We start from the raw sequence: 12,142 nt of genomic DNA on the forward strand, positions 1-12,142 counted from the left end.
ATGCAAAAAGAGTGAGCTTTTCGGTTTGTGGCCAACAGGGATCATACATAACAAACAGTTTGAAATAATCTGCCATTAAACCATATCTTTACCATGCAAAGTGGATTAAACTGATGGTGGTAAAAATAGCGCTGAACTGATATTTCCAGAGTTTCTTTGCGACAGTATCATGCACTGATTGTTTTACCGGCCAGTGTATACAACTTTTTTCATGTCTCCAAGCAACGTCTGCCGTGGGAGACTTAAGAAACTCGGTTGTTCTGCCAAATAGGAAGGGTTGCAGGGAGGTCATCTAAGGCAAAGTACCAAGCCTGATGGCCTTCGTCTTGCGTCAACGTGACCCGCGGGTTCAATCATATTTCCGATATGAAATATTTTCCTCGTTCTTGACCCTCAGTGGACCGAGGGAGTTTCTCCGCTACCCCAGTCGCGTACCCTCCTCAGCAAAGTGCAGCATGACAATAACATCTGATTGCAGAAAGTTATGCTCCAAGGTCAGCGCATGAAACTTTTACGAGCTGCCAGAAGCGCCTTCCATTGATACTCTTGGATAGACATTGTTAAAAGAAAACTTGTTACGGTGATTTTCGAGAAAGGTATTATGATTGTTTGATTACTCATGGCTCAAATTCTTTGCAGTCACAATGTGTCTAGCTCCAGGGTCTCAATACTGAATGCTGTAATCTCAGACAGCAGGGTGAAATGATATCCCACAATACCTACAGTCTGCAATGATTATTGTCGAAACATGTCGAAAACGCAAATAACAACGTTTCCTATTGCCACACTTATCACAGTTTTCTCACAGTGTCGGGGGCTAAACCCTCTCACAAAAGAAGCAGCTCAATACAAAAAAACACCGAGCTAATCAAAAAGGTGATAAGATATTTTTCATGGCAACACCCAACAGAGCAAAGTTCATCCTACTCAAATTGAAACTATAATAACAACCACGTGCAGTTCCCGCCAAAACATTACCGTCAAGTTAGTGGAGGGAAAGGTGTGAGTCCCTCTCTGATCGCTAACTATTCCACTCCGCTCATGACGAGTTCTAGTTGAATTCGGGAACTTATTTCAAGTATGATCGGAGAATAGAACGTTTGAAATTTCTTCACGTTGTTATTTTCACGAAGTTTGCTTTTTTTCGAACATTTATGACGCCAAAAAGAATTTGTGGAAAGGCATATCTTAATCGGAAGTGAAACTTTGGTGGATTAATTAAACTGCTGAACAGCTATTGCGGTTTACTGTTGTCCAAGAACTAACACTGAGCACATTTTACACCATACAAGGCAGGTAAATATTGCAAGGATTTTCAAAACAACTTTTACTTATGTGGAAGATAAAAACCCGTATCCATTTATTTCGAGGTTCGTTTTAGTTTAGCCTCCTTTACAAAGAAACACGACGGATCAAACCTTTTGTTGTGGACTTCATATTCGTTTAGTGTGTGCGTGAGAACTGCAGAGTGAACTTCGGATGTGCAATGCGGAAAGTGAAGTATCTCGGGATCACAATGTTGGCCTTTTCTGTGTTTTAAAGGATTAAAAGATCGTTCGTTTAAACGTACAGTCTGATAATTTCCCGCCGTGCACCGCGAGCGCATAACCCAGTCCGGCAAATGTCCCATCTGTGCTGTTTTTTTACCAACTGTTGCAAAACTTCGAAATCGCTTCGTATATTTTTCATTGCAAAAACTTGGCACTATGTTGTAAGGTTCTAAGAAACCACTGTCACTGAGCAGGTGGATGGCTGAAAAAGTTGGCGATGCTACGACTGGATGTAAGTTACAAGAAGAGAAACTTGGACATTCGGTCCCTGTAACAGGACAGTTCCCGACACCAAAAAAAGTATACCTACCGGTTTACATGTACAGACCTTTTTTTTGTTGCGTGGCTTTGCTTGCTACAATAAGAAAAGAACTCTGGCTGTGCAGTTTTCTGTTGAACTCACTCTCTAACAATGATTACAAATCAACGTAAACCATCTTTTTACTTCAAAACTTGTTTTGTACCTTTTCACACCATCCCCAGAGGGTACACAAAGCACATTAAAATGAACACGGCGATACTAACTTCATTGACCCATTAAATCCGATAGAACAACTCATGCAGTTTGAAACACTCAGAACACGCAGAGCCGAGGTGTCACTTAACAGCGAAACAAAACGAAGTTGGTTCGATTCATGAAAAGAGCCCCAATTAAACAGAATTTAAAACACCAGAAGTTGATTGACAGATCACTCGGAGTGATTCTTCACAATCTAAATCACATACGAGATGACACATCATCACTTGAGGAGAAAGCAGGTACTAGTGATACCAAATCGAATTATCCCGCATTACTACCCAAGGAAACTCACGGAAATGCTTTACATTGCACTAGAGAAGCTCCAGATACCAAGCGTCCCAGCGTTAAAGAGGTGAGCTTTACGGATTAGAGTAAAACTGTAAGACGACTCACACAGCGAACAACTATTGAAGGGGAACAACTCACTGGAACTTCCACTTATTGAAGACTGAAATAAAAACACCATGTTTCTTTTCTTTAAAACGTCTTTCAAATGAGCTTTAGTTACCTTTTATTTCAAAGGCACTTTAATTGCGTAGGGTTAACCTCCTAGAACTGGCTCAAATTGCCATGTTTCTACCCTTCTCAACAGCTGACTGTGAAAGGGGTTTTAGCGTTCAAAATAGGGTTAAGGTTAAATCACGTGCCAGGATTTCAAGTGATAATGTAGATCAACTCATGAGGGTTTGTATAAATGGTAACAATTACAAAGAATTCAACTGTGTTAAGTCTCTTGATAAATGGAGGGCCAATAATAGGCCCATTTCTTAGTCAATATTATCAGTCTGTAACATGGCATAGTGTCAGATACTTCATTCTAGCAATGTACATCATGTAAATAATTGGGAAAATACTAAGAAAATAAAAGTGGAACGTGAAAACAATGATATTGTTTGTGTTGGAACTTGAGGAATCTCAACAACCCAAATCATTAATATTCATTAGTGAATTAATAATAATTATTGTTGATCGATATTAAAATTCATGATAGGACCCCCAAATTTCTGTCTGTACCCCTGATTTCAGCAGATCATATCGTTCTACTGTTCCGATTACGACTCGGGCTCCAACTCCGTCGCTAGTGAAAACCAGCCTTAAAAGTTATGTATCTAATGATCTTCTCTTTATGTATATATTTTCTAACAGATGTATATGTATATGTTTTTCCATACTTGTTACTGGGTTACGAAATCCAGTCGGAGTCTGGGTTTCATTTCGTGGGATTTTTATTTTTTTTTCATTTTTTTCCATGTCGGCAAAAGTCTTGCCTGGCACTCCCCTGCTAAGTGGTGTCTTTGTACGTAGAGTCTTCTGTGCCTATTTTGTTAGGTTTGAGGGGGCTGGGGTAATGCGTAGATTTCCCTGCACAAAGAAGAACATTTAATTAACCCGCAATGGCGTCGAAAGTCATTAAAACGCGAATGGCATTTTAGTCAGGATCTTTAAACAAATTATGCCCTTATGGAGCTGAAGAATGGAACGTCAATTGGATGAACAAGAAAAGCCCTGAAACATAAATATCTGGAATCTTTTAATCGACGAGTAATGATCTTCGACAACAATTTCATTTTTAGCCGTTGGATATCAAGTGAGCTTTCTTTCTAATATTTTACTAATTTGGTATTTATAAGACGCTGAAATCAAATGGCACTTTTTTGATGGATTTAACAAACATTGAAGGAATCGAACCCCTTGAATTCATCACAGTGTTTACTCAAGTCGCATCTTAGTTGTCTGGTAATTTACATTTACCGGTATTTTGTACGTAAAAAAAAATGGAAATGTGACAATGAAGTATTATTTGAAGGAAAGCTTGTTGTCGCTTTTGTGCTTCATTATTTACGGTCAAGGTTTTTTCGAAAAGGGTTTGATGTGACCTGTCAGAAATTTATTAAATTGCATATGCGTTGTGACACGGATTGTGTCTCTTGTTTGCACACACGCAATTGAAATAGGAAGGGTTTTTTGCCTCTAATAGCGAATATGTTGTTTGTTTCAAAAACATTTTCGCTGGAAAAGGACTTTGTGATATTTTCTGCCTTTGTGTATTGAATTTTCGAGCTTAACAAATTTGCATACCTGGGTTGAAATGTGATACGGGAGGATTTTCTTTAGTAGTGCTCTGTAAGCAAGAAGGGTTCACGAAAAAAACAGGTCTGTTGCATGGAAGCGTGCTTTAGTTTCTACAAAATGAGCCCCAAAATCAGCAAAAAATTGCCACGCTGATGAATAACAAAGTAGCTGGTATTTCCAAAATAATGGAATTACCTGATGATAAATAACCTCGTCATGGAGAGTAAATTGTTTACTTTGCAGAAACAATGGTCAACCTCAAGAGTTGGGCGATTGTGATCTTTGTGTTGAACTCGCACACTTCTTGTCAAACTTTATAACACTTGAAAGAAAAAGAAACCTACAACAACAAAACCCGGTATCTTGCTATCATTTCACACAGATGCTTCACTGTTTCGCGAGTAAACACGCCGCGGTATTAAACTTGATCACGGCGCCTGCTGAATTCGATGGCGCTTTCGATTTTGCGATTTACTTGTTCAGCCAAAAGTACAATGACAAAATTCAACTTAGCAAAAATCTTGCAAAATGTTTTTCGCTGATAGTAACTTCGTAATGTTGTTTTCATGTCGAAAATGTTGTTGCTGATGGCACAATATTTTATTCTCGATCGACCGTCCTGCAAACTTTCTACTGTTCTTCCTAAAAAATGTGTATCAATATTTATTTACTTTTGCATCAATATTTGTTTTGCATAAAGCAAGCTAACAAATCTTTACCTTGCTTAGTTTGCATTGTTGAGCGTTAAAATAGAATTTTCGGTCCTACGCTTCTGTTACAAAGTGGTATATTTTTTAGGTCACCCATCCAGATACTAACCCCGCCGAACAGGGGGTATTAACTTCAGTGAACTTTTGTTTCCGGACGCTCAGATTACACCCTTTAGCTTATTCTGTAAAGAAGTTGTGAGGGAACTTGAAAATGATCAGCATGCCAGCCTACAAGTCAATGTTTTTCGATTCTCTTCTTTCTGGGTTTAGTACTTTGCTAGTAACCACATGTCTTCTTAGGGGGCTATTTGCCTAAGACTTCTACCATGGCAATACAATGATATACAATACCAAAACAATATCATCTACTATAGAGGTGTTGCACCTCAGCCATAATGTATGGCAGGAATTTAGATTCTTTTCCCTATGGGAACAAATTTACTTTCTTATGCAAAACATTTTCACTGTTTCTGCCATGCAACATGGCTGCCGTGTAAAATCTCTATTGGAGCTACATATTACGCAAAGACAACTTGAATCTCCTTGAAGACAGTTGACAATATGGAATAAAGCACTGTGTTACTGCACTACCACACGTACCCAATGCGTGCCTATTTTTTTCTAAAGATGACAGGATTTTTTTTCTTTCTGACAAATGATTATTAGGCTGGTAGCCAGGCTTTTAACCTCAGAAAAAGATCTGTTTCGTCATATGAACCTGTGAGCCAAAGGGACTCTGCTGGCACGACTTCTGGGTGACCCCTTAAATGGTCTTAATGACCCCTGACTGAAAAAATTGCCTGGAACGCTGCAGTTCAATACCACCCAACTGAGCCCTTTCTGTTTTTGAATAACACGTACCTCAGGCAACCCAGTGTACGCTCGGCGAGCGTCTTATTATTTTATGTTGCATGTATCTTAACTCTACACGGCCTAGACTAGCTATGCTATTTGTGCTAACTCTCTTTGATCAGTTTACTCAAAATAAATAAAAGTGTGAAAAATAAACTTTTGCTAAAGTGGGAAAAACTTTAAATCCGTACGCATCACTACGAAACATTACAGTTATCAATCACGCGTGGAATGTAAGCTTTTCGTGGCTATTTTTTTGTATAGGCGTGAGTGCTTTACTGTGAATTACACCACTTGTAAAGGAGGATATTGATGACGTCATCTCCCGCCTTTAAGGTGGCTCCAACCAGTTTCAACACTTTCCAGAGACCCTCTTATTAGAAGGATTGACGCTACAACACGTTATCACATAACAGCAATGTTATGGTACCATGTAAAACATGAATTATTGCTGAACAAGATGCAGTCATTGTTGTGACGTAATAAATTACCATGGTAACAAGAAAGCCTTGCAAAAACACCCTATACGTTGGCTTTAGTTGGTCATATCTGAAAAACGAACTCGGTGACCCCACTTTTGTATTGCACAAAAGTGATTAGCAGGCCAAGATGAAACTACCTGCAAAGTTTAAAAAGATTATGCGGAGCGGATTTAGAGCTACCTTAAATTTTCAATTAGTTAAGGTGGCTCTGAATCCACTCAACAGAATTTTTTTAAACTTTGCAAAAAGTTTCATTCTGGCATTCTGATTACATTTCAGAAATAAAAAGTGGGGGTCACTCAGTTCGTTTTTATGAGCAGCTAAAGCCAAAATATGGGGTGTTTTGCAGGGCTTTCCTGTTGCCACTTTCTACGTTTGATATGGTACCATAACATTGCTGTTAAGTGATAAAGTATTGTAGTGTCAGTCCTTCTAATAAGAACGTTAAGTGTTGAAACTGGTTTGAGCCACCTTAAATGAATAAAACTGTTTTAGCTTTTACTTAATGTACTTTTGTCTCTATAATAAAAAGAAAATGACACGTTCGCTGCGCTCTCTCTTGACACTCGGACATAAAATTTATATCTTATCGCCAATGTGTAATATCCTCTATTTATTAAATTCTCAATCTCGGTTATTGCATTTCTCGTGCTCTGATTGGTTTAATCAATCTCGGTTATCAGCTCATATACCTTAGTTTGCGCGCCCTTATTTGCGCTAAGCGTTGCCAAGCTAAAATGGGAAATTTCTCTCCGAGTATAGCGAAAAAAAAAAAACGTTTTGTGGAAAGTTTGGATCAATTCCGACGTTTAGTCGTACGCGAAAAGGTAAGAAATATTTTTGTGATGAGCCTGCGTCTGTCTGGCCACCATTTCGCTCAGATTTCCTCGCTTTTTTTCGCGCCTTTTTTTGCACTTCCAAACTTTTTTCTTCTATTATTTTTAAATTATGTATTTACTTTTTTTGCACACAAGTTGTCCGTGGTTATGATCCATTTACCCATTTAAACCTATAGGCTGTCATGGCATTTAACACGGGTTATCACTAACCTTGCTTCGCCGGAGCAACCCAGCCGTATGATCCATGTGGCAAGGACTCCAGTCAATGTTCACCCTGCTAGTTATCCACCTAAGAGACTGTAACAGTTGTAATTTGTTTTTGGTGCAAGTGAAATAAACAAATTGTTGCATTATTATGCAAGGCTTATGATTGGCTAGCAAGGCTCCCGTGGGAGACTGAATTCGCGGGGAAATCGACCGATAATAGCTCGATCTGTGAAAACGCCGCGACAGAAATACATTGAAGTTGTTCACCCCGGGTCATGGACTTCTGAGAAAACCGAATAAGCCTAAAGAAGCATCTGGGGAGTAGGGTTGCCGCAGTGGTGAGTGCGTCCGCCAACCACCGATGTGCCCCGGCTTCGTTTCCCGGACTTGACGCCATATGGAGGTTGGTTCCCTACTCTTCCCCATGAGGGATTTCTTCAGGTACTCTGATCCCCCCTCCCCCCAACCCCCGTTCCTGAAAACCAACATTTCTTACGTATAGTACAGTAGCCCACATCCGCAAATTAAAACACAACACTTTTATTGTTAAATAAGTAAGTAAGTAAGTAAAGCCTTTATTTAAAGAGGGTAGCACTTAATAGCCAAAGGCTAATAAACTTGTGGCCCTATAATGATAATGATATTGTCAATGAGCAATGAATAAATGCGAATTCAGTTCAGTGGTCTTAACACTTTCACCCTTTCAAATTAAAATTATCGTTGTTATGGATGTTCTTGTATGCGTGAATCGCAGATTTCAAAACACATGACACTGTTTTAGGTTAACTCTCTGCCAGCTAGTAGACATTTATCGCCTTATTTAATTCACACAATGAACATATCATAAACTTTTTATACTTCCTACACAAAACCTTAAATTTAAGCATATAACTGAAATGATTAAGGTAAAGTTCCACGAATAAAACTTTCCCAATTGCAGCAGAAATACTTCAACTGAAATCCGATCCACTTTTAGAAAATATCATTCGTTTGTATTGCAAGCGGTGCTTGAAATGACTGAAAGTTGGTCGTTCTTACAAAAACTCTCTGATCACAATGACGACTCTTCTGATTGGCATTAAGAAATTACAAGAAGCTTTCACTAATGACCTCTCGTCCTTGAAAACATGACGGAAATTGACGTAAAAAAATCATTTATTGATATCTTAAATTTATTGTTTTGACACTACTTTCCACCACTTGATGTCTGAAGTTGTTTTCGACATTTCAAACATAACAGGCAGCAATATTATTGACACACAGATTACATAAAACCATATAAAGGAGGTGCTCTCTGTAAGCTTGATGAAAAATTCCGTCCTTCATTTAAAACCAGTCACTCCGAAAAGGTAAATTAAAAAAAAAAAACGCTTAAAACGGCAGTGAAGCAGTTATAACCTGATGACAGGCCAAGGCAAAACATACAGCGGCTCCTCAAGCAACTAAATTATAATATAAATACTAAAGGTTAATAAATACCAGAGGTTAATATTGCGATACATTAACAAACCAAACAGCTAAATATTTCCACCCAATTATGGTTAAAAAAAACAATAGCAACAACAACAACAACAACAACAACAACAGAGCCACGCCCACCAGCAATAAAACCAAATCCCCTTGTTTTGTTGCACCTGTCCTCGTCAGTTTTTAAACCTCGTTGCTGTTGCCATCCGCGTCATCAAGTAAGCTCTTCACACCGTCTTCATTGAGTGGGCGTAGTGCAAAGCGACTACAACGTCCTTCCTCCACTTTTGCTGCCACAGATTTGGGTAATACTTTTCTCATGACCTGCACTTCCATTTCATCTAGAACTTTGGCGTTGGTTGTAAGCAGGAAGTTAACTGGCTTCATCAGGGAGCTGCCACGGGAGATAGGCAACTGTCCAAATTTGTGCGAAGTAATATCAAAGCCGTCGTGCTTCAACGCAAGGAGTTTGCGACATTCCACCACAATGAGTATCAAGGTCACCACGTAAGAGGTCCAGTCGTATCCATAGTCCATCAGAAGATAGATTCCAGAAAGGATCATGATGATGGATAACACGAAAGTGATATAGGCCAATATTCTGTAAACAATATTGGAGTACAGCGATTGGGTAAACTTGATGTAGGTACCATCGTTATAGTCGGGCCGGCGATACAGGCAGTACAGGAACAGGACAAACAAAAAACCCAGGAGCCAGACTGTCATGAGGAATAGCATAATGCGTGGTTCAGGAGCTACCACGAAAATGTCCTCATTGGAACAGCCCACGCACCTATGCTCTTCATGTGTACCTTGTGCCAAGTACTTGTCGTAGGCTGTGTTTGCACAGCTTTCAATGCCCTGTATCGTGATTGTCTTCTGTTTCAAGCATTCTGCTATCGCTGTCGACGTCAAAAGGTCGAAGGTAAGAGTACTTGTCACGACACTCTTAAATGTGTTAAAAGTGGTGTACCATAAAAGCCAGAAAGGTCGCAGCTCTGTCACTACGAAGTGCAGAAGTGCCAGAACTTGTCCCTTCATTGTAACTGAGTAAAGACAGAAATAGAGAAAATTTCGAGATAATTATTGTGAACTAAGAAATTCTATTTTCGAACTTGTTGTTCATGTTTTATAAAAAACCAAAACGTTCCATTTCAGTCAGTTCAATAAGTTTAGGCATTCTATGAAAACAAGTTGAAAACAGTGCTCGAAATTAGCTGTCGTCCGGTCGTCCCAGAAGACCAGAAAGTTTACCGGGCGACTAGTTTTTGGTGAAATGAAAAGGTTGGTTGCCCGAAGAAAAAACAACGGACAACCCAGCCAAAAATAGAAAATGTATTATTACATAACAAGAGACCATGAAGTGAGAGAATACATCCCCCATACATGGGCCTCTTCACATGATAATCTTTTTCAATCTAATTTTAGATCGAAGTCAAGCTGCGAGGCTATTTTAGGAAAGACACCTGATTGATCAATTGTAATGACGTAATGACGTAATGACCGCTTAAAGCCGATCATACCTTCAAACTTCACTGGATCATGCGACGGCGAGAAAAGTCTTCGCAGTTTTCTTCACAATGACATCTGATCCTCTGACCATGGGCCGCGCGGCCATGGCGACGAAACTAAAAATAACTTTCACAGCGTGGCGCGAAGCTTAAAATAGATTGAAAAAGATTATCATGGGCACGGGGATGTGTTCTCTCACCTGATAGTCTCTTGTACATAAGCAGCACCCGACTCACTCACCGATTTTCTGTTGTCAGTGTCTGATAGTCGTATGAAGTTAACAATAAGTAATTTGCCACAGTTGAGCATTTTCCGTGTTTTGAATATCTGTGGCTTTTACAAAAAAATTGTCTAATAGGAAAATTTACATGTAGCTGGCGAGATCGAAGACTCCATTTTTCAGACTTCCACAAAAAAGAAAAACCACAGGCACACACTTAGAACTACGGGATACTAAAGCTCCAACGCCAGGGGGTTGCATCTCAACATGGCGAGCATTTAATCGTAGGGTTTTCCCAATGGGCAACCAAGCATTAATCACAGCAACCAAATTTACGGGTTTAGTTGCCCGGCTTTTGAAACAGGGACAAACTGGAATGCTTTTAAATTTCGAGCATTGGTTGAAAACCACCCGTGTTTGTGGGCGGCATAGTGGCGGGGGTATGTGTTGGGGTCGAAAATGCTAATTCAATAAAAGAATAAAAGTTGCTCTTTTAACATCGCAAGCAGGTCACTGAAGATCTTGGAGGATTCTTAGGGGAAAAGGTCGATGTCGGAGAAAACACAGGCACAGGTTAACCTAAGGGCGGACAGTTACATAGCTTTCTTGACATTTACAACCCATTGCAGTGCCAGATATTTCCATTTGATATAGACGAAAACTTAAACGCGCCTTTTAACATATTTATATAACAATGAAAGAAACTAAAAAATAACGTGAGCAAAATGCTCAAAATGTTCTCTGCTGCCCCGTACCCCCCTCACGGGCTAGAACTACTATTTTGCTTAATTCTGACAGACTCATTTCGTGGATTTTTCCGCCACCTATTATCGTAATGTCAGCTCCACCTTGGATTTCTTGAAAAGTTCGTCTTGAAGCGGCGGTAAACCTACAGGCTGTTTTTCCCCCGCGTAAAATGGGTTTAATTCAAATACTTTGTTCTCTTAAGCAATGTTTTGACCCCGACGATTTATTGCAGACACGAAAACAAACTGAGCCGGAAGGCTACCATGCTAGTTTGTTCAAATAAACAACAAGTGACTTTTTTTTTTTTACCTGATGTACTAAACGTCAGCTTAGAGGAATGGCAAGCAGATCGGCACAGTGACACTATTCTTCTGACAAGGTGTTTCACTTTCCGCAAGGAAGAAGACGTTACAAACACAGAGACACTAGTTAGAAGGTATTTGGCAGGTTGTTTGAGCTAAGGCTTCTTTCTAAAACTCTCAACTACGGCGTGAAAGGGCGTCAGTGAAACCTAATGAAAAGAAGCCAAGTGACAATTCTAAGCTAAATTTCCACTGCTTAAATAACACTTTAGATAAGGCGTCTCCTTCTATCTTTCCTTGTTATTGTTCTCAACAATCCAATGTATGTTCTCCCTTCCGGACACTTGTATTACTTTTAGCTCCTTTTGCTTTGATGTGAAGAAATGAACAAACAAGTTCTCTGTGACACGTGCCAACTGCCCAAATAACCTCTCAATAACGGCCAGTTGAATCAATGACTCATGAAATTTTATCCTTTTTAGAGTTTAAGGTCACAAAAATTGATCCGAGCGGAACGTCGACTATTATTCGGGCACATTGTTGTTTCCATAAAATTACGAACAGCTGGTAAGACTGATCGATAACGTCCAGACAAGACGCAGTGGGAAGAAATCCTTGCTCAAATAATGATCATAGTGTTTTATACAACACCCGAACGAAA

General features: G+C 39.5%; 1 long non-coding RNA gene across 1 annotated transcript in view; it reads right to left on the reverse strand.

Moving 5' to 3' along the window:
- Positions 1-7,755: 7,755 nt before the first annotated feature.
- The window catches only part of LOC138008683 (uncharacterized), a 16,247-nt gene continuing 11,860 nt past the window's right edge, over positions 7,756-12,142 (reverse strand). The window contains exon 3 of the long non-coding RNA XR_011124266.1: positions 7,756-9,746. This is a non-coding gene — a long non-coding RNA (uncharacterized lncRNA). The remainder of the gene's footprint in view (positions 9,747-12,142) is intronic.

This window comes from Montipora foliosa, chromosome 6 (assembly GCF_036669935.1).
Source record: "Montipora foliosa isolate CH-2021 chromosome 6, ASM3666993v2, whole genome shotgun sequence".
Lineage (NCBI taxonomy): Eukaryota > Metazoa > Cnidaria > Anthozoa > Scleractinia > Acroporidae > Montipora > Montipora foliosa.